This window comes from Lissotriton helveticus, chromosome 7, assembly GCF_964261635.1.
Source record: "Lissotriton helveticus chromosome 7, aLisHel1.1, whole genome shotgun sequence".
NCBI lineage: Eukaryota > Metazoa > Chordata > Amphibia > Caudata > Salamandridae > Lissotriton > Lissotriton helveticus.
The window spans coordinates 203,759,913-203,787,878 of record NC_136068.1 but is presented as its reverse complement, the minus strand read 5'-3'; positions in this window follow the sequence as shown (position 1 = coordinate 203,787,878).

The following is a 27,966-nucleotide window of genomic DNA, read 5'->3' as shown; positions in this document are numbered from 1 at the left end:
TAAGGTGGTAGTGTGTGTATAGCTGTATATGCAAATAAATGGATGTTCAATAGTTTATTTGCATGTGTGAGTATGTGTGAGAGTATCTTTTGGATGACTGTCGGTGTGTAACAGGATGTATAGGTGTATCACTACATATGATGAGTGAGTATATGTATGAGTGACTATATAGAACTGTTGGTGAATGAGTGGATGTGTATATAGATGGTGGAATTATTGAATTGCTTTTTGTAACTGGTATGGGTATCTCCATTTATTTCAAAATGTTACTTTCTATTATTGAATATGTGTTTCAAGGGTTACATTACAGTGAAAGGATGTCTGTCACTCTGTCACAAGGATGGTGTCATCAGTGATGTCATGAGTGATGTCACTGACCATGTCATGAGTGATGTAATATGTGACGTCATCAGCAGTGCATTGCACGCGCAAGTTATAGTGAGTCCAACTAACTATAACGTGGGAATTACAATGGTTTTAAGCGAGTAAAACTTCCAGCTAACTATAACTGGTGTGAAACCTATGGTTTTTTCAGTGAATTTCATAGGTTTTTAAATGCTAATTCCTAACTATAACTGGTGTGAAACCTATGGTTTTTTCAGTGAATTTCATAGGTTTTGTAAATGCTAAGTCCTAACTATATATAGGGCCTCAAACCTATGTTTTTTTCTTCGAATTTCATAGGTTTTTTAATAGCTAATTTCTATAGCTATGAAATATAATATTTTTTATAAAAAATCCTATATTGTATATTTATGTAATACTATTTTTTTATGTATATTTTCCCTTTTTTTTTTTTTTTTTTGCCTTGGTGCGCTCCCGGTGCGCGTACCGGTGAACGCACCGGTAAGCACAGTGTTATGGCGCACCCCGGTGCGCGTATCAGTGAGCGGCCCGTTAGCGCCATTGCCACGAACGAAAACATCATCGTGACGTATCGCGTAGCCGCAGGATGCGTCTTATGACGCACAGCTTAAGCGCACCCGGAAGCGCCCGCGTGCTCACTATCGTGCAACGTAAGCGCCGCCGGGAGTGCCCCGGGGCGCACACCTGGGCGCGCACCGGGGCGCGCAGCGTAAGCGCATCGGGTCATGTGACCTGAACATAACACTTTTCATTGGTTGCTAACATTTTTTTTTTACAAAGAATGAAATCCCCACCCATTTCCTTCACTTCTTCTTCCACTTTTGTGACTGCAAGACCTGCCTTTTTGCTGTCGGATCTTTGTGGGAATAAAATCTTGGATTATCATGGCTGCCAGACCATCTAGCAGTGAAGATGACTCCAATGAATTTCTTGATGAAGAGGCTCCTCAGCCGAAAGTAAAAGAACACTTTATTTGGAAGTTTTTTTCTATTCCTGATGACAAGAAGAAAGTAAATGCTCCAAAAGTGGAGTGCAGGATTTGTCACACTGTCCTGTCACGGGGTGACCCCACTAAGAAATATTCATTTGGTAACTCCACAATGATTCGCCATGTGGAGAGGAGGCACCCCCAGAATTTTGCCCGAGAAAAGTGTCAGGGCTCTGGCACGAGAGGCTCCCAGTGATGGGGCCTCTACTTCAACCGGAGGACAAACTGCATCAGGGAGGGAGCAATCACAAGAGCAGATTCCCAACATCCAGCCTGCTTTTAATAAAGGTGTTATTAAATGCAGATATTGCGATGTTACTTTGCTATGGGGAACAAAGTGTTCTGCTCATGGTTCGAGCATTGGATAACCATCGCTGCCGTTTCCAGCCCTAATTTTGTTTTTTGTTTTTTGCTCCTGTTGAGCAGTTTCCCATTCCCTGTATTTGTTTTTGTTGTAAAAAACTAATAAAAGAAGAAGAAAAAAAGTTCTTTTCAGAACTACCTCCAATTCTCATCAAAGAGCTGTGTTCTTTAAAAATATATTTATTTAATCATGCAGACCCATGGTACGCTCCCCGGTACGCTCCCCGGTGCCGCGGGGGCCCTTTTATAGCCCCCACATCAAACCTAGGGGGTCAGGGGGGTCTACCCTGCCCCCTTATGGTCATTTCCCCCTTTGTTTTTGCCACCTCTTGTGTCTTGAACCTACCGAGACACAAGATGGCGGCCGCTCCGGACTGTTGGGAATGTTGACAGACACCCGAGAGCCAATCAGCTTTCCGCTCGCGTACTCGCGTTGCGCACCAGGTGCACGCCCCGGTGCGCCCCATCTTACCTGTTCTTTATCTTTTGCCTAAAGTGCATAAGAGCAGAGAGAATCCCCCAGGTAGACCCATCGTGTCCTCAAGGGGCTGTGTCTCTGAACACGTATCCAAATACGTAGACAATTATCTGCGGGAATGGGTACAAGATCTGCCCAGTTACATAAGAGACACGAACGATTTTCTCAAGAAACTACAGGAGCTCAAATGGGAAGATGATTGTCTTCTCATTACCATGGACGTCCAAGCCCTTTACACTATAATTGACCATCAACAGGGCCTAGCAGCGTGTAAAAATTTCTTGGACGCTCGTCCACTTCGGTTCAGAGAGCAAAGTTCCATGTTACTTGAGATGGTGGAACACTGTCTCTCAAATAACGTTTTTCTTTTCAATGGTGACCTGTACAAACAGGAGGTCGGGTCTGCGATGGGATCTTGCTTTGCTCCCAGTTTCGCGAACCTATTTATGGGACACTGGGAGCAGGGCATCCTCGCAGATCCTGTCCTGGAGGAACATCTATGTCACGTCACCACTTGGTGGCGTTACATAGATGACCTGTTCATTGTCTGGAGGGGATCCGAAAGTGATGCCAAAACGTTCATTCATCTGCTCAACATCAATGACAGAAACATTGTACTGACGAGCAACATCAGTAAGGACACGGCTGAGTATCTTGATGTCAGAATTGACATCCGGGACTGGCGCATTCTAACTTCCCTACACAGGAAGGCTACTGCGGGCAACAGTGTCCTCCATGCCCTCAGCAGCCATCCCGAAACGCTCAAGTGGAGCATCCCTTTTGGGGAGCTGCTGAGGGCACGGAGAAACTGCAGCACGGATGAGGCCTACCAGCGTGAAAGCACACTCATGCTAGGTAGATTCAGAAGTGGGGGATATCCGACCTGGGTGTTAAACAAAGCCAAGGCCAGAGCAGACATCATTCCCAGAACCACCACTTTGGAAGATAAACCCTCAGATGCTGATGATGATAATGACAGTACCACACACCTGATTTTGACATACAACGCTGAATCACGCCAAATACACAAAATCATGGGTAAAAATTGGGACATCCTGAAAAGCGACAATATCATAGGTAAAACCCTCCCCAATAGACCCAGTATTATGTACAGGAAAGGGAGGAACATCAGAGACCTTTGTGTGCGCAGCGATATCACTATCTATTCCAACAATCAGGGTATGGGTTTGAAGGGATTCTTCCCATGTGGGCACTGCAAAGCCTGTAAGAATAGCACACATGTCAAAAGATTAGAATACAATGGCATAGAGAGGGAAATCACACAATTTCTTACATGCAGTACCATGTTTGTGATTTATGTCATAGTATGTCCCTGTAAACTCTGGTACATTGGCAGCACGACGGCACAGGCCAAAAAACGCATTTTAGAGCATTACCGTGCCATTGTACATAATGATAACAAATACCCCGTGGCAAGGCATTTTCGTGACATGCACTTTTCCAATCCAGCACTATTGAGTTACTTCATTCTGGAGCAGATTGAGACGAACCCCAGGGGGGGCAATAGAGTGCTTAAACTCAGACAAATCGAGTCCAGGCACATCATAAACTTTCAGTCTAAGACGCCAGGAGGGCTGAACCAGGATGAGGAGCTGGCAGTGCACCTTAAAGACAAATAATCCATCGGGCTGCAGTCCCACCATTCCGTAGGGGCCGTCCCTTGTCAGTATACTCTCCGCCTCCTAGAATTTCCTTATATGTTCATTTTCTACTGCTGCCATCAGTTTATTCATAGTGTGTATATATCATGACATGGTTCACTGTTTTATTTTAAATTATTCTTTATGTTTATTGACAGGATCACAGATGGAGAATAGGGTCACATCACTTCACCTGTTCAGCACGGCCCATTCCTTCTTCATCCCCTCTCTCCTGTCACATATCTTTTTGCACAAAGGGTGACTAGAAGGGCAACAGTCACAGATACGGGACTCTTCTGGCACTTGCAGGCTCGGCATGCTGCCACCCTATCCCCACTGGCACAGAAAGGTATTTTACCTGCTAACTGGACACAGTCGGTATGGACGCATTAATTCATTGTGCTACATCTTTGGTTTTCCAGGATGAGAAAAAAATAGGTTTTGGCCCATGTGTATATAAACTTACCATTCCAAGATGTTTGCAGCACTCGCTGACCTATCTCAGGCAATATCCAACTTTTAGATTGCACAACCCCACTGTTATTTGCTATTTCAATTTTAATTTAACCTTGATGACCCATGTAATCGGTGGTGATTAGAGTATGTACTCTGCATTTGTGATGTGATAACGTCATGCATTAATTTACGTTTATTAGATACACATAACGTGTATTGGATTCATGTTCTGTCTATGCATGGGGTAAGAAAGGGAACAGTCAGTTGTGCAGTGATCACTTCTCTGACTCGCAGCCTGCCGAAAACATAGTATGTTTACTTGTATTCATTATTTACCATTCCAAGATGTCAGCCATTTCCAATTGCGGCAGTTGCCCCTCGTTTATTTTTACTATATTTCAATGATTGTCTTTATTAAACCTGTGCACAAACACACTCTCACTTACGTGATCAAGGCTTGTTACAAGCCGAAACATGTTTTAGGTGTGAATAAACACCCTTGGAGATTCCTTCTGGCGTTGTGTGGCGTTTTCCTGAGAGCGTGAACATTGCTGTTTGTTGGAAAATATTTGATTACCGGCGTGCTCGGCCGGAGTACACGCCACTTCCTATGGGGCCATCCGCAACCCTAACGGAGCAAACGTGGGAAGATATATATATATATATAGGTATTGGAACGCACTGACCCGCTGCACCCACTCTCAGCCTCTGTGCTTCTATTGCTGTGACTTCACGGAGGAGCTGCGATGACTTCATCGACGGATCCATGGCCCGGCTGAGAACGGATACATGCAGCTGAAGCGTCTAGGGGACCCGGGAAGGGTTCAAACTTTCACTTGCACAGCTTTTGCCATAAGAATATTCCTCGCCCACACTTCAGGGCCCTACTTGGGACACAAGGACTGGGTGGAATCACTTACCTGCATGTCGTGGACAGGGCATGCTGGTACCTGTAGTCAGCCGACGCTGCTGCGGTGCTGTTCGTGAATCCAACCCCGCCACCTGAACAGCCAATCCAGGCGGGACAGAAGGACATTAAATATAGACTCTTCTGGCGATTTCAAACTGTAGCTGGGGCTGGCATCTGAGGAAGGTATTGCACCGAAACGCGTCATGCTAGCAGCTCCATGAAAATAAAGACCCTTCCCATTCTCCCCTGCTGTGTCTCTCCGGTTCTTTTACCCTAAAGAATCTTTCGTGGCATTTACTTTGCACGCCAGTCCTGAGGCGTGCTGTGAGAGACCCGCTTCATTCAGAGGAAAGTGCAAACAGGACAACAGCTTCGGCATTCTATTTTTCCAAGGTATTGGAACGCACTGACCCGCTGCACCCACTCTCAGCCTCTGTGCTTCTATTGCTGTGACTTCACGGAGGAGCTGCGATGACTTCATCGACGGATCCATGGCCCGGCTGAGAACGGATACATGCAGCTGAAGCGTCTAGGGGACCCGGGAAGGGTTCAAACTTACACTTGCACAGCTTTTGCCATAAGAATATTCCTCGCCCACACTTCAGGGCCCTACTTGGGACACAAGGACTGGGTGGAATCACTTACCTGCATGTCGTGGACAGGGCATGCTGGTACCTGTAGTCAGCCGACGCTGCTGCGGTGCTGTTCGTGAATCCAACCCCGCCCACCTGAACAGCCAATCCAGGCGGGACAGAAGGACATTAAATATAGACTCTTCTGGCGATTTCAAACTGTAGCTGGGGCTGGCATCTGAGGAAGGTATTGCACCGAAACGCGTCATGCTAGCAGCTCCATGAAAATAAAGACCCTTCCTATTCTCCCCTGCTGTGTCTCTCCGGTTCTTTTACCCTAAAGAATCTTTCGTGGCATTTACTTTGCACGCCAGTCCTGAGGCGTGCTGTGAGAGACCCGCTTCATTCAGAGGAAAGTGCAAACAGGACAACAGCTTCGGCATTCTATTTTTCCAAGGTATTGGAACGCACTGACCCGCTGCACCCACTCTCAGCCTCTGTGCTTCTATTGCTGTGACTTCACGGAGGAGCTGCGATGACTTCATCGACGGATCCATGGCCCGGCTGAGAACGGATACATGCAGCTGAAGCGTCTAGGGGACCCGGGAAGGGTTCAAACTTTCACTTGCACAGCTTTTGCCATAAGAATATTCCTCGCCCACACTTCAGGGCCCTACTTGGGACACAAGGACTGGGTGGAATCACTTACCTGCATGTCGTGGACAGGGCATGCTGGTACCTGTAGTCAGCCGACGCTGCTGCGGTGCTGTTCGTGAATCCAACCCCGCCCACCTGAACAGCCAATCCAGGCGGGACAGAAGGACATTAAATATAGACTCTTCTGGCGATTTCAAACTGTAGCTGGGGCTGGCATCTGAGGAAGGTATTGCACCGAAACGCGTCATGCTAGCAGCTCCATGAAAATAAAGACCCTTCCCATTCTCCCCTGCTGTGTCTCTCCGGTTCTTTTACCCTAAAGAATCTTTCGTGGCATATATATATATATATATATATATATATATATATGACGGAAACATTAGTTACATATCTTTGGATGGCATTTACACAGTGTTTGCATACAATGCATGTATTGTCACATTGATACATCTTGATGAGATCGGTATTATATCAGCAGGCTGTTGTGATACCAGCAGTAAGTGTCCAATAAATATTTTTCTCTGTGCAATGCATAGTGCTACAGTGTCACTTTAGTCACTCAGTTCCTGGGAACTTTCAGCAAATGTCAGTAATGTAAAGGCACGCAGTGAGCGGTCATCTGCTTCTCTTCCTGGTCCGCAGTCGTCTTGTTCAGGGGCTGTGTCACGGACCTGCCCTGCGTTGTCCTCTTCAGTCTATTTTTCTGCAGGTGCAGACCATCATGTGTACTTCACTCAACAGCATCAGTAGATGTCGATGTCGTGTCCCTCTGACACTTTATGTTGGACCCTCATGGATCGTGGCAATGGTCTGGTCTATCCTCTTCTTGACTGCTGTGTTGCTCAGGTCCTCTGGTGACAGATGGTCATCACTGTCTGGTACCGTCCTCTCAGGCGTGAGGTGCTGCCTTGCGTTTTCTCCCCTCATTCCATTCATGGCGTTGGTTCACCATCTGTGGTCCAGTCCACCTAGAACTAAAAGAAACAGCTTTTATTTTTCTCGCAATGACCATGTGTCCATAATCACTTTTAGAAGTCTTTGCCACATTGCAGGCAGTCCTTAATTCAGAGCACCAGGCCCTTTCAGGGATGTTCCATCAGTTGCTTTTACTAATAATGTATTTCTTTATTTTAATTTTTATTTTGGAGTTCATTTACTCCTCCTGGCCTCAAGTTGGAGGGTGGTATGGGGTATGCATGTTATACTTTTATTCCCAAAACCAACCTCTTCAGCATAAATATAGTCACTAAGTGATCTTTTTTTATCGCTATTTATGCCCTGGTGGGTCCCTAGCCTTGGAGAGATGGCTTTACTTAAGTACTGTGCCTCAGTTGCTGCAATATTCTTGCCTGTTGGATACACCTCCATTCATTTTGAAAACTCATCTACCCACACCAGCAAAATTTAAATCCATTCACTGGGAAGCAACATGCATCTGCACATTCATCCTCCCTTGTGCAATATCAGAGGGTCCCTGCTCCAGTCTTGTAAGGGAAATGAACATACTGCGTATGGACACAGGCATCTATCTCATCCCGGTAGGCCCGTACTCTCTTCATTTTTCGGCTCGCATCGACCATCAATCCTCCCTCTATGTTCATCCGTTGTTGGAGACCATTGTGCTTCCTTTACATTAGCTTGCAACAATTGTCTCTGAATGAGCTGTATTTTTGGAATGCTTTATTCATTAGTCCCATCTGCACTGGCTGTAACATGCTTTCATTTAATACTGTGTCAGCAATGGCATCATCTTTGGCTAACTTAGTATTAGCTCCTGTGTATGCTTCACATTTTATTACCGCTATCCTGGTGTATAATAGTATTGCTTTTAACAAGATCCTTACTAAAGGACCATTTTAATAAGGCAACCTGCTTCTGTTATGAATCTGTGATATTTCCACTGCTGGCCACAAATAAGAACTGCAAAGCATAATGGGATGTATGACATTACAATGCATGCTTTTACATTGCATGCTTTTACATCGCAGTTTTTACAACGCATGCTGTTACAACGCATAGCGCTTTGGGGTGCTGGATAGTGAATAGTTTAATTTACTATTCCAACTCCAGTCCCCGTGGATAGTAGGGAAGGTGTTGGATAGTAAATTAAATCTATTCCCTATCCTAGAGCGCCCCCCAGCGCAATGCGTTGTAATGGTTTGCGTTGTAAAAGTTGCGATGTAAAAGCACTGTGTGGTAAAAGTTGCGTTGTAAAGGATGTTTCCCCATCATATTGGGTAGGTGTTCCAAGTGGCAGAGCAGCACTTCAGCTATTGCAATAGCATACCCTGTTCTGTAATCAGTGTCTATCAGTCTGCTTGAGGAACCATCAGTGTACCTCTCATATAGTCTACCATTTTTAATGGTGTCTAATTTTGGCGTGGTGCCGTTTTCTACAATCTCAACACCAACTTACTTAGGGGTCATATTTTTTTCTAAGAGAATGGATCTCATCAGAATAACCTATTGCAGGTAATAATGTTGCCAATTTAACTGGTGGGCATCTTACATGGTGCCATTATAACCTGTGTGCCTGCTAGCAGAAAAATGTTGTGTCGATCCAGACAGCAACAACTGCACCACATTTGGCACCTAGACAATACAGGTATAGTCCAACACAATGAGAGCCGTCCTCTCCACCATCACAGCTGCTGACCCCCAATCACTGCAGAAAGCAAAGTCACATAGTTGTGTCCCACAGGCCTTTCTTTTCCAACTGTGTCAGCACATCATTGGCAGCATCACTTCATTTGCAATGTTATTTTGCTCTGAAACGTAGATGGAAAGGCAGTTTGTAGTCAGGCAGTCCCATGATGGCGCAGTACACAATGTCTCTTTCAATTTCTTGAAACAGTTTGCAAGTTATGTTATAAGGTCTCTTATATAGCGCACGGCTACTCCAAGGAGTGTCCCGGCGCTTTGGCAAAGGGAACTGGGAAAGAGTACACAACACAGCAACTCACAGAGGGCCGAAAGAAAATTATTGAGAGAAAAGCCAGGTCTTCAACTCCTTTCTGAAAGAGAACAGACTGTTGGCTTTTCTTAGGGAAACGGGGAGCTCATTCCAGCACCGAGGTGCCAGGGATCGAAAGGAGCGACCTCCAATACGTGCGCGTCTAATGGGGGGAACAACGGCTTTGGCCAACAAGGCCGACCGTAGAATCCTCCTAGGTGCGTAGAAGGCCATACGCTTCCCGATGTATTTCGGGCCAATCAAATGAAGGGCCTTAAAAGCAAGGGTCAAAACCTTAAAAGTAATTCTCTTAGAGACAGGAAGCCAATGCAGTCTCTTGAGCAGCTCCGAGGCTTTTGCCCTGCGCTGAAGACCAAAGATGGCTCTTGCAGCAGAATTCTGCACGATCTGCAGACGTGCCAGAAGATATTTGGGCAGACCGAGGTAGAGGGCATTCGCGTAATCCAAACGCAAGCCTATCAAGGCCTGAACAATGTTTTTTTTATGTTGCAGAGACAACAACGGGAGAAACTTCCGCAGCATTTTCAGAATGCCGAAGCATTTCCCGGACAGCCCAATGATCTGGGGTCTGAACGAAAGGCCGTCATCGAACAGAACACCGAGATTTTTGGCTTTTGAAGAGGCATCGTCGGGAGGAAACATGTCCAGAGGCCACCATGTCTTCCAGCTGGGAAGAAAAGCATCCGAAGTAAAGCAACTCCGATTTATCGGAGTTGCATTTCAGACTGTGCCGCTGAAACCAGTCAAAAACAGCGCCCAAGCATTCTTTGATCCGACTACCATCGAAGGCCTCACCCTTATTACAGGTGAAAAGGAGCTGGGTGTCGTCAGCATAAGATATGATCCGGGCACCAAAGGATTCCGCCACCGCCGCCAGAGGGGCCATATAGATATTAAAGAGGGTGGGACTCAGGATAGACCCCTGAGGGACCCCCACCTCCAGCGGCGGCATTTCGGCGGAGAACGGAGGTGCCCAGATCACTTGTCGGCGGCCGGTCAGAAAAGACTTAAACCAGTTCCACACCGTCCCACGAAGGCCGATCTCCCAGAGTCTTAAAAGGAGACCGTCATGGGGAACGGTGTCGAAAGCCACCGACAAATCCAACATAACCAAAATAGCCTTACCCCCAGAGTCAAGAGTCTCTCTGATGGCATCGGTGATCTCGAGAAGGGCTGTCTCCGTGCTAAGATTAGCACGGAAACCCGATTGAGAATCATGCAAGATGTTATTGCTCTCGATAAAGCTGGAAATGGAGAGATGCACGTGCTTCTCAGTCACCTTTGCTAGAGCAGGGAGGAGGGAGATCGGCCTGTAACTGTCATGGATAAGGGGATCCAAAGTGGGCTTCTTGAGCAGCGGCAGGATCAGGGCATGTTTCCAAGCCTGAGGTACCTCTCCCGTGATCAGGGAGGAATTAAGCAGCGGATTAAGCAAGGTGTTAACTGCAGACGCTACTCTCCCCAGGCATTTCGCTGGACAAGGATCAAGTGGCGAGCCAGATTTTAGCCGAGACAGGAGATCAAGAGAAGTAGCAGAAGACATAGGAGGAAAAACAGAGAGAAAAGGACCTTTCCCTTCCAATGAAAAGGGTAAAGTGGTCAGGTGGCTAGCAGCTGAAATAGAGCCAGCATGGGGGAAAGAATCCTGAATGGATTTAATTTTATTTATGAAAAAATCACCAAGCTGGCTAATCCAAGCTTCGGTGTGAGAGTGGGAGGGCGTACTCAAGGAGGGGGAGGTGAACTCTTTTACTATCCTAAAGATTTCTTTACTCATGTTTTCAGCTTCATCGATTCTACGCTCCAGGTATACTTTTTTTCCATCCATAATATGTTTATGATAAAGCCTGATAGCGTCCCTATATTTTACTTTATCACCCGGGTCATACATGCGCCGCCAAGCTCTTTCAGCCTTCTTACAGTCTTGGCGCATCTTACCAAAAGAGGGAGTAAACCAGACTTGGCTGGCTTTCCAGGGGCTAACTCCTCAAATCTAGCTATCAGCCACTTCTGGACCAAATCAAGATTTTCCTCCAAATTACCAGATAGCTGACAGGGATGACGGCGGAAAGCATCAGACAGCATTTCCACCGAAACCTGCTGAAATGGCCGGGCCACCCCTCTAACATCTTTCAGCGATCTTGGGCAAGTCATAGCAGAGGAAAGAATACGAAAATTAATTAAAAAGTGATCTGACCATAGGACTGGAAGCGGCGGGGACACGTCAATCGGCCTAGTCGAAAGTATCTGGTCAATGGTATGGCCTTTAATATGGGTGGAACTGGTGATGTAGGGGATCAACCCTAACGAAGAGGCAATGTCCTGCAACTTAATAGTATCAGGATCCGTTGTATTATCCATGTGAAGATTCAAGTCTCCCAATAAAAAGCAGTGCTCGGATCTAAGGCAGGGCACGGAGAGCGCCGCCTGCAGTTCATCAAAAAAAGAGCCGAGGGGACCAGGTGCTCTATAGATAAGGATCCCTGCGCATGCTTGACAGGGAGATAGCCGAAGGGTAAAACCCAAGGCTTCACAGCCCGCGATGTTATCAACGGGAAAAGTCGTGCAAGGGAGATGCTTATCCACAATCAGTGCCACTCCCCCGCGCCTGCCTACCACTCTATTCCTCCTAAAGATGGTGTAATCCGGAGGTATGGCAGTCACCAAATCTGGACCAGAGCACTCTCCCAACCAGGTCTCAGTTAGAAACAGACAGGATGTTTTAGAGTCCGACAACAAATTCCAGATGTCAATGGAATGTCTACTGAGGGATCTGGTATTAAGGAGAGAACATTGATTGTACGTGAGTGGGGTCTCGAGTAAGATTCCATCCTGACCAGGAATGTGCCAGCCGCAACCCGAACAGCCCTTCCTAAGTGTTCGTCCACCCGGGAAGACATGACGGCATTTAGTGGAATGTCTTCGCAACGCGAGTAGCTCCGTGGAAGAATAGGAGAGCATGATGACAGGAAATGCAAACACGCCCCCAAAATATGAGAGAGGAAAGAAAAGAGGCCAGTAGTCCTACCTCGTCCGCCTCCAAGACGCTGACGAGCGCAGACGGGCAGGACTCTGGCACGACTCAGGCGCAGGGAGGGCGCTCCCGCTGCGCGTCACCGCTGCGCGCCAGGGAGAGTGCTTTAAATAGCCTGCTCTCTCAGTCCACGAGCGCAGGGATGCTCCAAGATGGCGGCAATACTTCCCTTCCTGATCCAAGATGGCGCTCCCCGCCCACAACCTCCCCGGAACCGGACCCGCAAAGCAGCGGTGAGGTTTCTGAAGAATTATGATGCAGGTAAGGGGCAGGACAGAGTCGCTAAAAACAAGGGTAACTCGAACCAAAAAATTAAAATAAATAGAAAAACAGGCAATTTAAAATAAACAGACAGCGATCTTAGCGCGTGCGACCAGCACAGACGCGCTGAGGCAGACTCTAGCCGCAGGTCACCTTCACCAGGCTGACCTCCTCACTTAACCGCGCCTTAAATAGCCTGCTCTCTCAGTCCACGAGTGCAGGGACGCTCCAAGATGGCGGCTATACTTCCCTTCCTGATCCAAGATGGCGCTCCCCGCCCACAACCTCCCCGGAACCGGACCCGCAAAGCAGCGGTGAGGTTTCTGAAGAATTATGATGCAGGTAAGGGGCAGGACAGGGTAGCTAAAAACAAGGGTAACTCGAACCAAAAAAATAAAATAAATAGAAAAACGGGCAATTTAAAATAAACAGACAGCGATCTAAGCGCGCGCGACCAGCACAGAGGCGCTGAGGCAGGCTCTAGCCGCAAGTGAAGTAGTGTGGCTCACTGGTTAGAGGCGGCTGACCCGAGAGCAGAGGACGGCCCGGGACCAGGGTTCGATTCCCGGCGCGGCAGGTTTCTGTACCAGGGTCAGCGGACTCGATAATTCTCTCGCCTCGGTGCCCACTCTGATCAGCGTTCACACTCGGCAACTCTGGGCATTAGCTTGCCTCATCTTCACTAACGGCCCCACCAGACCGCTGGGGATGCCTGGTCTCACCCTGGAGATACCCATTAAGGGACCATCTCTCAGGGAAGCCAGGAAGGGTTTCGCAGCGGTCGAAGCGCCTTGGGACCCTACGGGTAAGTAGTGCGCTATATAAATGCCTATACATACATACAAGTTCATTAGTCATAGCATCTGCATTAATGTACCCATTGATGGCAGCAGTTCATTATCCCCAGGAAGGACATCATTCCTTTCTCGGTGGGCAGGAACTGATTGCCCAGAAACAATTTGATTCTGCCAGGTGATATGCAGTGTGTACCTTGGAATATCACAAAATCCAGTTAAGTCACCTCTTCTCTACTCTCCTGGAGGCAGTTCAGCAGAGCTATACCATCACAAGAAAGTCTCCAAAAAATACTTACAATTTGAGAAGAAGCGAAGAATCAACATACATAAATGATTACAATCCGGTTATTCTGCCTATGTGGAAGGCTAACATGGATATTCAGTACATTGCGGACAATTCCATTGCTGTTGCTCGATATGTAACATCCTACATTACAAAATCAGAAAAGACGGAATTGAAAGAAATATGGGAAGAGATTTCTCATGAGAAGAGTCTAAGCAAGAAATTAAACAGTTTCAGTTTGAAGATGTTATCCCATCTAGAAATCTGAGCGTATGAATGCTCAGATCGGTTATCATCTGCAAGTCTATACTCCAAATCTGGAAGAATCATTTGGGTGAGTCTAGATCTTGCTGCAATGCCCATCAAACTAACCCCATAAAAATGAATCATCTAGTCATCACAGTACTTATCTCTTACACACTTTCTCTTAAAAACAAGCACCAACTATATGCATTAAAACTAATAGAATGTATGGAGCTCTCACCTACTCCTTTTTACTACTCACAAAACTGCAAGAGTCTCACAAGATCGTAAAAATTAGTTGAAATAATGTACATTTATTTTCATCAGAGTATTTATCCTCTAGACACCTCCTTTCTAAACTTAGGGGGACAGTTTACCTCGCTGGTGCCACCTTATATAGCTTTTGTACTTCATTTCCACATCACCTTAAGATTTTCCCAGTAAACTGCAATGGCGGCCATTTTATTTCTTATATTCCAACAGCAAGTCAAACAGAGCGCTCGCACTCGTAGAACTCATGGGAGCCTCTTGCGAGAGTGAAGGCTCATGGGGAAAATGGGTCTCTCGACCAATTATAGGACTCCATGTTTGATTTTAAGCTCTCACGGGACACCTGCAAGACTCTCACAAGTCCAACTGCTAACATATAGTTCTTTTTTAGCCCTTTTATCTCAAAAAGTACTGAACGGAATTACACCAAATTACAAAACGCACAATCTGGAGACCAGGATCTAGCTTCTTGCCAAATTTGGCATAGGTCCATTAGGCAGTTTTTGCTGTAGTCTTGTCTAAAGAAGTATGTGGAAAATGCTTGGGGATTTTATGTTTTAGGACCTCCTTTTTTTCTTGGCCTCTGCTTGACGGATCATCCCAAAACCTTCCAGGAAGGAGCTGGATGGATGAACTTTTTTTGGGAGGAGATTTTTATCTATCTGCCTTTCTATCTATCTATCTATCTATCGATCTATCTATCTATCTATCTATCTATCTATCTATCTATCTATCTATCTATCTATCTATCTATCTATCTATCTATCTATCTATCTATCTATCTATCTATCTATCTATCTATCTATCTATCTACCTATCTATTTATCAATCTATTCACTGAAAAAAACAAGGACGTTATAGTTAGGCCCAGATTTCACTTTGTATAAAACCAAAGAAATGCAACAATTATAGTTACCTGAGCTAACTATAACTTACTCCCCCGGAAATGTACTGCTTATGGCCTCACATATTACATCACTCATGACATGTTCAGTGACATCACTGATGGCATCACTAATGATATCTCAAATTGCATCACTGATTACATCATCCAGTGATTGTGGGTGTTTCCAACGGTTTGTGAGTGTTAAACATATATACTAAGGTACTATAAAGGTTGTTTTGGTATACTTTTTGTACTACTAATGAGTGATACTATTTCTAACAAATATTATGTGAGTGACTGTCTGACTGTGTATCTCTGCGAATGGGTGTGTGTGTGAGTGGCTGTATGGATGTGTGAGTGCCTGTATGGGTGAATAAGTGGGTGTATGGGTGAGTGGCTGTATTGGTGAGTAAGTCAGTCTGTGAGTGGCTGTATGGATTAATGAGTGGCGGTATGGGTAAGTGGCTGTATGGGTGAGTTTGTGGCTGTTTGAGAGAGTGTTTAGTTAACTGAGTTAGTACGTGAGTGGCTCTATTGGAGAATTAAGGGGCCTATTTTGATGTCAGTCTGAAATCCTGCGACCTGCGGTCAAAGTCTTTCTGACCGACATCTATGGTTTCACTTTTGACCGCCGCATTACAATGCCAACAGTCAAAAGTGAAACTGGCCAGTCATTGTGGCTTGATTCCAATGAGCTCAAGGAGCCCGTTAGCTAGTCGGGGGCCCCACCATAATCCCTGAGGACAGTGTTTCCGCCGTCGGGATTACAATGTCGGTTTCCGACTGGCTTTCCAGGTCGGGCTTTCTGACATGGAAAGCCTGTTGGAAAGTGACTAGCCCCTAGCCTGATCCCCATTCCTCCAAGTCCACCGTTTGTGTGCCGAGCGGGCAGCGATGGTGCCCCCTATCAAAATACCTTGTTAACCACCTTGAGTTGCCTGCCATACGGTGCAGGGATAACAGAATCTTTATTTCCCCATGGGATCTTGTGCTACAGACAGTTTACGGCCACAGGACAAGCTCCCCATATGTAAACGGGAGTATGCAAACACAACCTTTTCGCGGTCCATTTGCGACCACACCATTGGTTTCAGGACCACCGACCGGAGGTCGATTGGCCCCGAGACAGCGGCGATGCCGGGTGGACGTGAGTCTGCTGTACATCATAATCAGGCCCATGGTGTCAGTGTGAGTGGCAGTATGGGGGAGTGAGTAGACATGTGAGTGCTTGTATGGATGCGTGTATAGACATGTACGTGGTTTGTGGGTGTGTGAATGGTGATATGGAGAGAGAATGGCTCTGTTGAGAGGCTTTATCAGTAAGTGAGTGGGTGTTTGAGTGGCTACATGGCTGTGTACGTGGGCATGAGTGGCTGTATGGGTATGTGATTTGCTGTGTGAGGGGTTGTGTGGGTATGTTAGTGGGTGTGTCAGTAATTGTGTGGATATTTGAGTCATTCCTTCAGTGGTTCTGTGGATGATGTTGATGGAGCAGATTTCATCTGCAGTCATGCATTGTTTATTTTTTTGTGCTTCAGACAGGCTGCATTTAAATTGCAACGCACATTTTGGTGCAGGTTAAAAACATGGCACATGAAAGTGAGGCCTATTCACTTCAGTCTGAAAATGCTTTTGCTAAATTAACATGTGTTTTCTTGCAATGTAGAGAAAAAGTGGCCTTTTTACCTTTGAAGATTCATTAAATGTGTTTCTCTCTTCCCAGCTCATCCCTTGCCAATCTAAATGTATTATTCCTGTCTTAATAGACTTTGACTTGTTGCATATTTTGATAAACATTTTCAGTTAATAACACCTCTTTTTATAATGTGTGTGAATTAATAATGCACCAAACACGACACAAGGGACTAAATGCTTGTTTGCATGAAAAGCTATCTAATACATTAAAGCATGTAGTTGTGTGTGCTGTATTAACAGTGTGCGCTATATTAACTGTGTGTGCTTTTAAATGTTACACTAAAAGCATGAAAATGCTATTTTCACATTTATTTTGCATGTTGTCATAAATAATAGAAAAGCTGCTTTTCACTAATAGCTTGGCTAGGTAAACATTTATAAGGGGTATTAGTATGAGGGAGGGAAACATAATGGGCTGATTTACATAAAATTAATATTATCTTTGTGTTTGTTTTATTTTTGGGGCCTACACAAAACATGGCTGCCTGTGAATCCATCAAGGCTATGACTTGCAATTTAATGAGAAGGGAGCATGCGCAGACTGTGGCAGCTTTCCTCATGACAAAAAGTCAAGGACAACCTAAACTCTACATTTTTGTAATTGTGCCAATGTACCAGTTAGTTAAAAGTGTCCATTTACTGTGCTGAGAAGGAAGGAAGGATGAATTAGATTGAAAAATTTTTCCTAGTAAATGTTGCAAATGTTTATAAATGTAGTTATTCATGTATGCTTCTTTTGTTAAGACTAGTGAAGTCAGGTTTTTAGAATGAGTCAGGGAAGTGTGACCTCATGCATCATGACTGACCAATCACGTAAATGTTTTACTGAAAAATGTTACATCTTTGTGTACTCTGCCAATAATTATGGTATAAATACTGTCCTCTCTGGATGGGGGCTGGCACTTCTTCTTTTTCTCAGCTCACCTGGCTTCTATGGGTTAGGTACGAGAAACGTCCCGGGAGATTGCTGAAGGGCGGGCTTGCGTCTGAGGAGTGTCAGGGGGAGGTTTCTTGCTTCCACGTCATATCTTGGCACTTCATGCCACATTCCTTTGAGGCCTGTGAAGGGCGGGCTGCTTTCCTCTTTAGACACAGACAGACAGAGAGTGCAGTGGATCAGGATAGGATTAGATGCTAAACTTTAAGTTTATGTTTTGACTAATTAATTAGGTCTGAAAAGATTTATTTGATTTATGCATTTATTTCTCTTAATAGCATATTTTTGCAAACTATTTAAGTACTGATTAGCTTTGCAAGACTATTTTTCTTAGAAACTCTTTAAGACTTTTGCGTCACATTTTTCATAACTACATGTAATGCTTATATGCAGACTGTAATGTGTTCTGTATTATTGATATTTTTCCTGTTTTCCAAATTCTGTAACCTGATTGATATTTTACTAATGAATAAAGGGTCAGAGAAAAATTAACTTTTTGACTAGAAAATAAAACCCTTTAAAATAATCAACAACTCTCTTTATTGGCTTACAATAATAATTGTATTTTGACTGTTCATCTTTATTTAAAGTCTCCTGAAGGAAATACATTGAGAAACTACCAGAAGAAATTACCGCTCTCCATCAATGTCATCAGTGATGTCATTTGAGATGTCATGAGTGATGTCATTGACCATGTCATGAGTTATGTAATATTTGAAGTCATAAGTTGTGCATTGCAGGGGAGTAAGCTATAGTTAGTTCAGGTAACTGTTCCATTTCTATGGTTTTGTGTGTGTATAGTCAGAGCCTAACTATAACCTCCCTGTAACCACTGCTTTTTTCAGTGAATTTCTAAGGATTTTTCATTCTAACTCCTGACTAAAACGTTCTTGTAACTTTTGTTTTTTTAGTGAATTTCAAAGGTTTTTTAATATTCTACTTGCTAAATATAGCGTCCCTAAAGCCTTTGTTTTTTCAGTGAATTTGAAAGGTTTTTCATATTCTATTTCAAAAGTATTATGTGCCTGAAATGTTTAGTTATTTGACTTAATTTCTAGGTTATATATTTAATGCTAAGTATACTACAATTTATTTTGATAATTAATTTACCATTTTATTTGTTGAACTGAAGACTTATTTTATAAACATACTTTATACTTTATTTTTAAGGTAAAAATGACATGCATCCTTGTTCATTTATTTTTGGTTCTGCTATACTTCTGCGGGTTGAAGAACATAGAAGGGGCCTCAAGTACGCTATGGTTTTTAATTCCGATCACAAGCAATGCCTTAATGTCTGACCACAATCTGGCCAGGAGGTTGCACCTACTATTTTAAGTATCAGTGAGTGGTCACAGGGACGGAAAGTGTTTCTGTAAAATTGTTAAAGGGGTCAGTGTAGAGGTACTCTGACCCTGTGTGTGTTAGAGGAGTGTGAAAGGGACCTTTGTTCGGTATGAAATTAAGTTCTATCTGTGGATCTGTGAGTGGGTTTGTGGGTCTGACAGTGGATCTGTGCGTGCCTGTGTGGGACTGTGAGTGGGTGTGTGACTGCCTAAATAAGTCTGTGAGTGGGTCTCTGAGTGCCTGCATAGGCATGTGAGTCAGTGTGAAAGTGCCTGTAAAAATATGTAAGTGGGTGTGTAAATGTATGTATGGGTCTCTAAGTGGGTATATGAGTTCCTGCATATGTGTATGACTGGGTGTGTGAGTACCTGCATGGATCTATGAATGTGACTCGGAGTGCCTGTATGGATCTGTGTGTGGATTTGTTTGTGCCTGCTTGTATATGTGAGTGTCTGCATTGCTCTTCAATGGTATGTGTGGTACTGTGAGTGGGTGTGAGAGTGCCTGTGTGAGTCTATGACTGGGTGTGTGGGTGAATATCTGAGTGTCTGTGTGGGTCTGAGTGGGTATATGAGTGTGGGAACGAGTCTTTGAGTGGGTGTGTGAGTGTCTGAGTGGGTTTAAAAGTGTCTTCCTGGATCTGCGTATGGGTGTGTGAGTGGTTTTGTGGTTGTGTGAATTTCTGTGTGGCTTTGTGAGTCGGTCAGTTAGTGCCTGCATAGCTCTGTGAGTGGGCATGTGAATACCTGTTTGGTCCTGTAAGTAGATGTATGGGCCTGTACGTAAGTGTGTGACTATCTGTGTGGGTATAAGAGTGACTGTTTGAGTGCCTACATTGACCTGTGAGTGGGTGTGTGAGTGGAGAGAGGGTCTGTGAGTGCCTGAATGGGTCTGTGAGTGGGTGTGTGTCTGCCTGTGTGCGACTGAGTAGGTGTGAAAGTACCAGCAGAACACTGTGAGTGGGTATATGAGTGCCTCTGTGGGTCTGTGCATGGGTGTAAGTTTGCCTCTGTGGGCCTGTAAGTAGATGTGTATGTATATGCATGGATCAGTGAATGGGTGTGTGAGTACATGTATAGCTCTTTGAGTGACTCCATGAGTCAGTGAGTGGGTGTAGCAATGCCTGCATAAATCAGTGAGTGGTTGTGTGAGTGCCTATGTAGGTCTGTTAGTAGGTCTGAGAGTGCCTGTGTGAAGTCTGCATAGGTCTGTGAGTGGGCATGCCACGGCTGTACTGGTCTGTAAGTAGGTATGAGAGTAATTTTATGGGTGTCTGAATAGGTCAGAAAGTTTTTTTTTTAAAGGGAGTCAAGATTTACAGATCTGTCACGTATTTACATGGGGTACCTGAAGTGGAAAAAAATGATATAACTTAATTTTCATACCCAACATAGGTCCCTCTCACACTCCTCTAACACACCCATTTAATAACTTTCTGGAAAAATGTTAAGCCCCAGGGGCCATTACCTGATACTTAAAATGGCAGCCGCAGTCTCCTGGTCAGGTTGTGGGCAGCCAATCACAACGTTACTGGTGGCCCATGACTTCGGCGATCCACTGCGGGGATCCATGGAGGATCCACGTCCCTATAAATAAAATGTTGTTTTTCCTTTAATTACTCTGCAACTACTAAATAGATTTACACCGACTCACTAAAAGGGCTTTGTTTGGACCAAGAGCTACTGTGCCAAATTTGGTGCAATTCCGTTCAGTAGTTCCGGCTACAGTAATGTTCAAATTCCCTATAGGAAATTGCATGAGAAACATACATTTTTTGACCCCCCCAGCTTTTTCTCTGCCCCTGATTGAAGGATCACTCCGAAACTTTCCATGCAGAACTAGACATACTGAGCTACTTGTACTGGAATATTTCTGGAAGAATCAACAAACTGCACTAACGTTTAAGCAAGTCAAAAAATGCTTTTCCAATGGAAATTAGGTCCTAACTATAACTGCCTACTGGCAAACTTAAATTCTATTTTCAACTATAACATCCATGTAACCTGTGTTTTTTTCATGGTATTTCTAAATTTTTTCAATTTTATTTCCTAAATGTAACTTGTCACCTTTGAGAGTTGGTATGTGAGTAGCTATATAGGTCAATGAGTGGGTGTGTTAGTGGCTTTATAGGTCTGTGAATGAGTTTTTGAGTGAGTGGCTTTATGGGTTTGTGAGTGGGTGTGTGAGTGGCTGTATGGGTCTGTGAGTGGATGTGTGAGTGGCTGTATGGATCTGTGAGTGGGTGTGTAAGTGACTGTATGGTTTGGTGACTGAGTGTGAGTGGCTGCTTTGGCCTGTGAGTGGGTATGTGAGTATCTTAGTGGATGTCTGAGTAGGTGTGTGAGTGTGTCTGTGGTCTGTGAGTGGGTGTTTGAGTGCAATCCATTGATTCCAGCCTTTATTCCACTCTTTATTTTGAATTCAAAAGATTTGTATTTGTTGCAGCCTATCCCTCCACTTTACGAATTGTCGACATGTACCTTGGTCTGATTAGGGACCAAGTAGACAGCTCTCTGCGCAACTTTTTATTCATTCTCCACCAAACATATTACCACCACAAGTGCAACACAAGTAAAGGCAGCAAAAGATGAAGACCACAAAGAAAGAGCTATTCATGGTACAAAGTTGCTTCTCGGATGAACATGTTGTCTTTACCACTGAAGTCTCCACAGGTAACACTTGAGGACAGCAAGGGAAGGCTGCAATGATGCTGGCAGCAAGGAAGGTGCTTGCAGTGTTGTATGTATCAGAGGGGAAACAACCCTTACAACGCAACTATTACAACGCACACCGTTACAACGCACACCGTTACAACGCAGGATCCGTTACAACGCATGCCTTTACAACGCATGACATTACATAGCAGATGCTATTACAACACATGCCATTACAACGTAAGTATTGGTAAGTATGTTATTTTTTAAAATCATTTTTTTTTTAAATGTAAATTAAATTAATTAATTTAAGTAATAGTATATATTTAGTTTTGGGTTATGGGGTACAGGGGTATTTTTAGGTTTCAGGGCTAGGTTTGGGTTTTGGGGTGCAGGGGTATTTTTAGGTTTCAGGGCTAGGTTTGGGTTATGGGGTACAGGGGTATTTTTAGGTTTCAGGGCTAGGTTTGGGTTTTGGGGTACAGGGGTATTTTTAGGTTTCAGGGCTAGGTATGGGTTTTGGGGTACAGGGGTATTTTTAGGTTTCAGGGCTAGGTATGGGTTTTGGGGTACAGGGGTATTTTTAGGTTTCAGGGTTAGGTTTGGGTTTTGGGGTACAGGGGTATTTTTAGGTTTCAGGGCTAGGTTTGGGTTTTGGGGTACAGAGGTATTTTTAGGTTTCAGGGCTAGGTTTGGGTTTTGGGGTACAGGGGTATTTTTAGGTTTCAGGGCTAGGTATGGGTTTTGGGGTACAGGGGTATTTTTAGGTTTCAGGGCTAGGTATGGGTTTTGGGGTACAGGGGTATTTTTAGGTTTCAGGGCTAGGTTTGGGTTTTGGGGTACAGGGGTATTTTTAGGTTTCATGGTTAGGTTTGGGTTTTGGGGTACAGGGATATTTTTAGGTTTCAGGGCTAGGTTTGGGTTTTGGGGTACAGGGGTATTTTTAGGTTTCAGGGCTAGGTTTGGGTTTTGGGGTACAGGGGTATTTTTAGGTTTCAGGGTTACGTTTGGGTTTTGGGGTACAGGGGTATTTTTAGGTTTCAGGGCTAGGTATGGGTTTTGGGGTACAGGGGTATTTTTAGGTTTCAGGGCTAGGTATGGGTTTTGGGGTACAGGGGTATTTTTAGGTTTCAGGGCTAGGTTTGGGTTTTGGGGTACAGGGGTATTTTTAGGTTTCAGGGCTAGGTTTGGGTTTTGGGGTACAGGGGTATTTTTAGGTTTCAGGGTTAGGTTTGAGTTTTGGGGTACAGGGGTATTTTTAGGTTTCAGGGCTAGGTTTAGGTTTTGGGGTACAGAGGTATTTTTAGGTTTCAGGGCTAGGTTTGGGTTTTGGGGTACAGGGGTATTTTTAGGTTTCAGGGCTAGGTATGGGTTTTGGGGTACAGGGGTATTTTTAGGTTAAAGGGCTAGGTATGGGTTTTGGGGTACAGGGGTCTTTTTAGGTTTCAGGGCTAGGTTTGGGTTTTGGGGTACAGGGATATTTTTAGGTTTCAGGGCTAGGTTTGGGTTTTGGGGTACAGGGGTATTTTTAGGTTTCAGGGCTAGGTTTGGGTTTTGGGGTACAGGGGTATTTTTAGGTTTCAGGGTTACGTTTGGGTTTTGGGGTACAGGGGTATTTTTAGGTTTCAGGGCTAGGTATGGGTTTTGGGGTACAGGGGTATTTTTAGGTTTCAGGGCTAGGTATGGGTTTTGGGGTACAGGGGTATTTTTAGGTTTCAGGGCTAGGTTTGGATTTTGGGTACAGGGGTATTTTTAGGTTTCAGGGCTAAGTTTGGGTTTTGGGGTACAGGGGTATTTTTAGGTTTCAGGGTTAGGTTTGGGTTTTGGGGTACAGGGGTATTTTAAGGGTTCAGGGTAACAGGTATTTTTAGGGTTCAGTTTTTAAATAAATAATTTTAAATAATTTAAATAATTATTTTAATAATTTTATTATTTTTTAATATTAGTTCTTTAATAATAATTGTTTTTTTTAAATAAACTATTTTTTAAAGTATATATATATTTACAAATTAATTATTAAAAATAATTAAATTTATTAAATTAATTAAATTTTAATAAATTACATATTTTTTTTAAATAATATACTTACCTATACTTACGTTGTAATGGCATGCGTTGTAATAGCATCTGCTATGTAATGTCATGCGTTGTAAAAGCATTCGTTGTAAATGTATCTGCGTTTTAAAAATTGCGTTGTAATGGTGTGCGTTGTAAAAGTTCGCGATGTAACGTCATACATCCTATCAGAGGCATGAGAGGCAACACAACTCCTGTTTAAGACTGTTCCCATGCACTTCATACTTGACAGTGAGAGTGGCGTTCATGAGCGCCTTTCTTTGCTCAGGTTGTGTGGATGAATCTCATCCATTTCCTGCAGGAGAATAGCTTCCCCCAACCCCTAATGGTTCAGAATTTCCTCAAATGTAGGCCTGTCAAATGGAGTCAAACACGGCATAAAGAGGTGATGGCCCTCTATGGGGAAAGGGAGAAAAAAACATTGAGACTGCAGAAAACTGATTTGAATGGTAGACACTACTCCCTCCCATGTCAGCGTAGTTTTAAGATACAAGGTAATACTCCCAGCCAGTATTTCAAGTCTGCTAGTGGCAATTCACAGAGCACAAAAGGGACACAATGGACACCCCTATTACAGAGCGAAGGACTGCTAAGTAAGGGGCGAACATATTCAATATTCTATGTTTAAGATAATTTTTCTGACCACTTTTTACCTGGTGAGATTTTTTGCCAGAAAGACACCTTTCCTTGAAGGATCGCTTTATCTCTTTTAAATGGAATGTCTCCCAACACCACGTCATACAGTAGCACGCCCAAGGACCAAACTGTTGCATACAGTCTGTGGTATCTGTACCACCTGATCCATTATGGGGGACTGTAAACCCTGGCACCTGAGGAGAAAATAGACATTTACTCCTAAATCAAGGTAGCACACCAGCTGCTGTGAGGAACTGAAAGGAAAATAAGTCAGATCCCATTAGAGATGTGTTGGTACTGCAGCCATTATGCATTAGGCAAAGATTTCAGATCAAATGCGATTTGCCAGTCTATGTACATGTTTTAGATCTTTGCCAGGTAATCAGCTCTCAGTCTTCCTTCCTCAGTCAGATGTCTCCTTCTTGTATATCATATAGGTGGAAGTCCTGCCTAAAGCAGAATACAGGAAGGGAAGGGAAATGTCTGTGCGAATTTCTCAGTGAAACCCCCAGGGGCTTATTTACAAGCCATGTGCGCCACCAGAGTGTGACTATTTTTGAGGCTCCGGTGGCGCAGAGTGCCCACCCATATCTACGAGGCCACGCAAAAGCCACCCTGCATGGCTTTTCATGGCCTCGCAGATATGGTGTATAGCAATGTAGTGCAAGTTATTATGTTGCCTCACACTGAGTCAGGGAGGCATGCCATGGGCGTTGTGGTGGGTGTTCCCAAGCAATGGCCATGGATTTTGACACATTCACAGATTTAAAACTAGGCCTGGGCGGTAAATCCTGTTCCGTTTGCGGAATTTGCAGAATTTTCGGAATTTGGGTGATTTTGCGTTCCGCGGAGAACGCGAAATTGCCCAAAATTCTGCATTTCGCGACTTCGCGAAATTTTTTGCTTGTTCGCGTTCACAAAATGTGTGTTCGTTAGATATTTCCCCCAGAGCACGCAAACAGCGATTGCGAACAGTAAAAAAGCTTTGCGAACAAGCAATTCCGCGTGTTTGCGGAATTTCTGCGTGTTCGCAGAGGTTTTTTACCATTTCGCGGAGATTTGCGTAACGCGATTACGCAAATTCCGCCCACCCCTATTTAAAACAAAGCATAAATCTGGGAATGCGTCAAAATGGTGCGCCTCCCCAGGGTAGCGTAACAAGAAGAAATACCTTTATCTCTCCTTGTTTTCTACTCTTTCTATGTAACACTGCCATTGATTGTTTTTGTGCAGGAAGGTGTCTCTTCAAAAACAATAATTTCTACAACACGGACACCCAAGGGTGCCTGTTTCAGCACCAGGCAACCATGTGTGCTCCAGCGCAGTGAAAGAGGACAGGAATGTGTCGTATCTCATAGATACGGCACATTCCTGCCCTTTTCTTATGATACAGGGCAGCGCAGCGGAATGACTTACAGCGCTGCCCTGCATCAAAAACATGTAAATGGGGCCCCAAGTGTACAATCAATACACCATTAAGAACCTGATTGGGCAGAATGTCCACACATCCCAATATTACATTTTCATTTTCTCGTTTGAAATATCATGTTATTATTAGCTTTTTCTGTCAAGCGTTCTTGAAACAGGAGTTCCTGAGCTATTCGTGCTCCTTCCTCATGCAGCATTCCAATGCACATCAAGTATAAAAGAGTGATGCCGCATGTCATTTTCACTGTTGATGTTAAAAAATGGCGTCTAAAACATGCTGAAAGAGGTGCCGGAGGTATTGAGCAAAGCTTAGTCAAGTAGACAACAGACTCGAAGGCAGCTCATATCGGAAGGAGGAATACTGGCATTATCAACATTACAAAAGGACCTCAAAGTTTTGAAATATTTCTACTTTCTATAACACTTCTCTGACTGTTATTTTCTGCAACTGTCCCTTCGGGGCACTATTGCTGACATAGAAGAAAATAAGCACCATTAAAATGCACAGATATTACACGTGAAAATTATCCTCACCTTGGCCAAAATAATCTCCTTCAGTGAGCTAATGCAATAGCATGCCTGCAGCTGAATAATAACTTTAATATGCAATTATACAAGCGCAAGCCTTAAACAATGTGTTGCTTGCTAATGATCCTCCTGGAGGGTTCTGTCCCACAAATGCCCAAAGACTCACTGCATATAAAAAAAATAACATTTATTTGAAACGCAATTTGTGATATGTTTGCAGAGAGGTTAGATTAGGCATACTCGCCTAGGCCACCTAATGCAGTTTTAATTGCGTGCCTTGTTATAAGGCTTTTCATTACATGACATTACTTTTTTCGTCAAAAATAAAGTATCCAGTAGGATCATTTCAGGGGTATTTTTAGGTTTCAGGGCTAGGTATGGGTTTTGGGGTACAGGGGTATTTTTAGGTTTCAGGGCTAGGTTTGGGTTTTGGGGTACAGGGGTATTTTTAGGTTTCAGGGCTAGGTTTGGGTTTTGGGGTACAGGGGTATTTTTAGGTTTCAGGGTTAGGTTTGGGTTTTGGGGTACAGGGGTATTTTAAGGGTTCAGGGTAACAGGTATTGTTAGGGTTCAGTTTTTAAATAAATAATTTTAAATAATTTAAATAATTATTTTAATAATTTTATTATTTTTTAATATTAGTTCTTTAATAATAATTGTTTTTTTTAAATAAACTATTTTTTAAAGTATATATATTTACAAATTAATTATTAAAAATAATTAAATTTATTAAATTAATTACATTTTAATAAATTACATTTAAAAAAAATATAATATACTTACCTATACTTACGTTGTAATGGCATGCGTTGTAATAGCATCTGCTATGTAATGTCATGCGTTGTAAAAGCATTCGTTGTAAATGTATCTGCGTTGTAAAAATTGCGTTGTAACGGTGTGCGTTGTAAAAGTTCGCGATGTAACGTCATACATCCTATCAGAGGCATGAGAGGCAACACAACTCCTGTTTAAGACTGTTCCCATGCACTTCATACTTGACAGTGAGAGTGGCGTTCATGAGCGCCTTTCTTTGCTCAGGTTGTGTGGATGAATCTCATCCATTTTCTGCAGGAGAATAGCTTCCCCCAACCCCTAATGGTTCAGAATTTCCTCAAATGTAGGCCTGTCAAATGGAGTCAAACACGGCATAAAGAGGTGATGGCACTCTATGGGGAAAGGGAGAAAAAAACATTGAGACTGCAGAAAACTGATTTGAATGGTAGACACTACTCCCTCCCATGTCAGCGTAGTTTTAAGATACAAGGTAATACTCCCAGCCAGTATTTCAAGTCTGCTAGTGGCAATTCACAGAGCACAAAAGGGACACAATGGACACCCCTATTACAGAGCGAAGGACTGCTAAGTAAGGGGCGAACATATTCAATATTCTATGTTTAAGATAATTTTTCTGACCACTTTTTACCTGGTGAGATTTTTTGCCAGAAAGACACCTTTCCTTGAAGGAT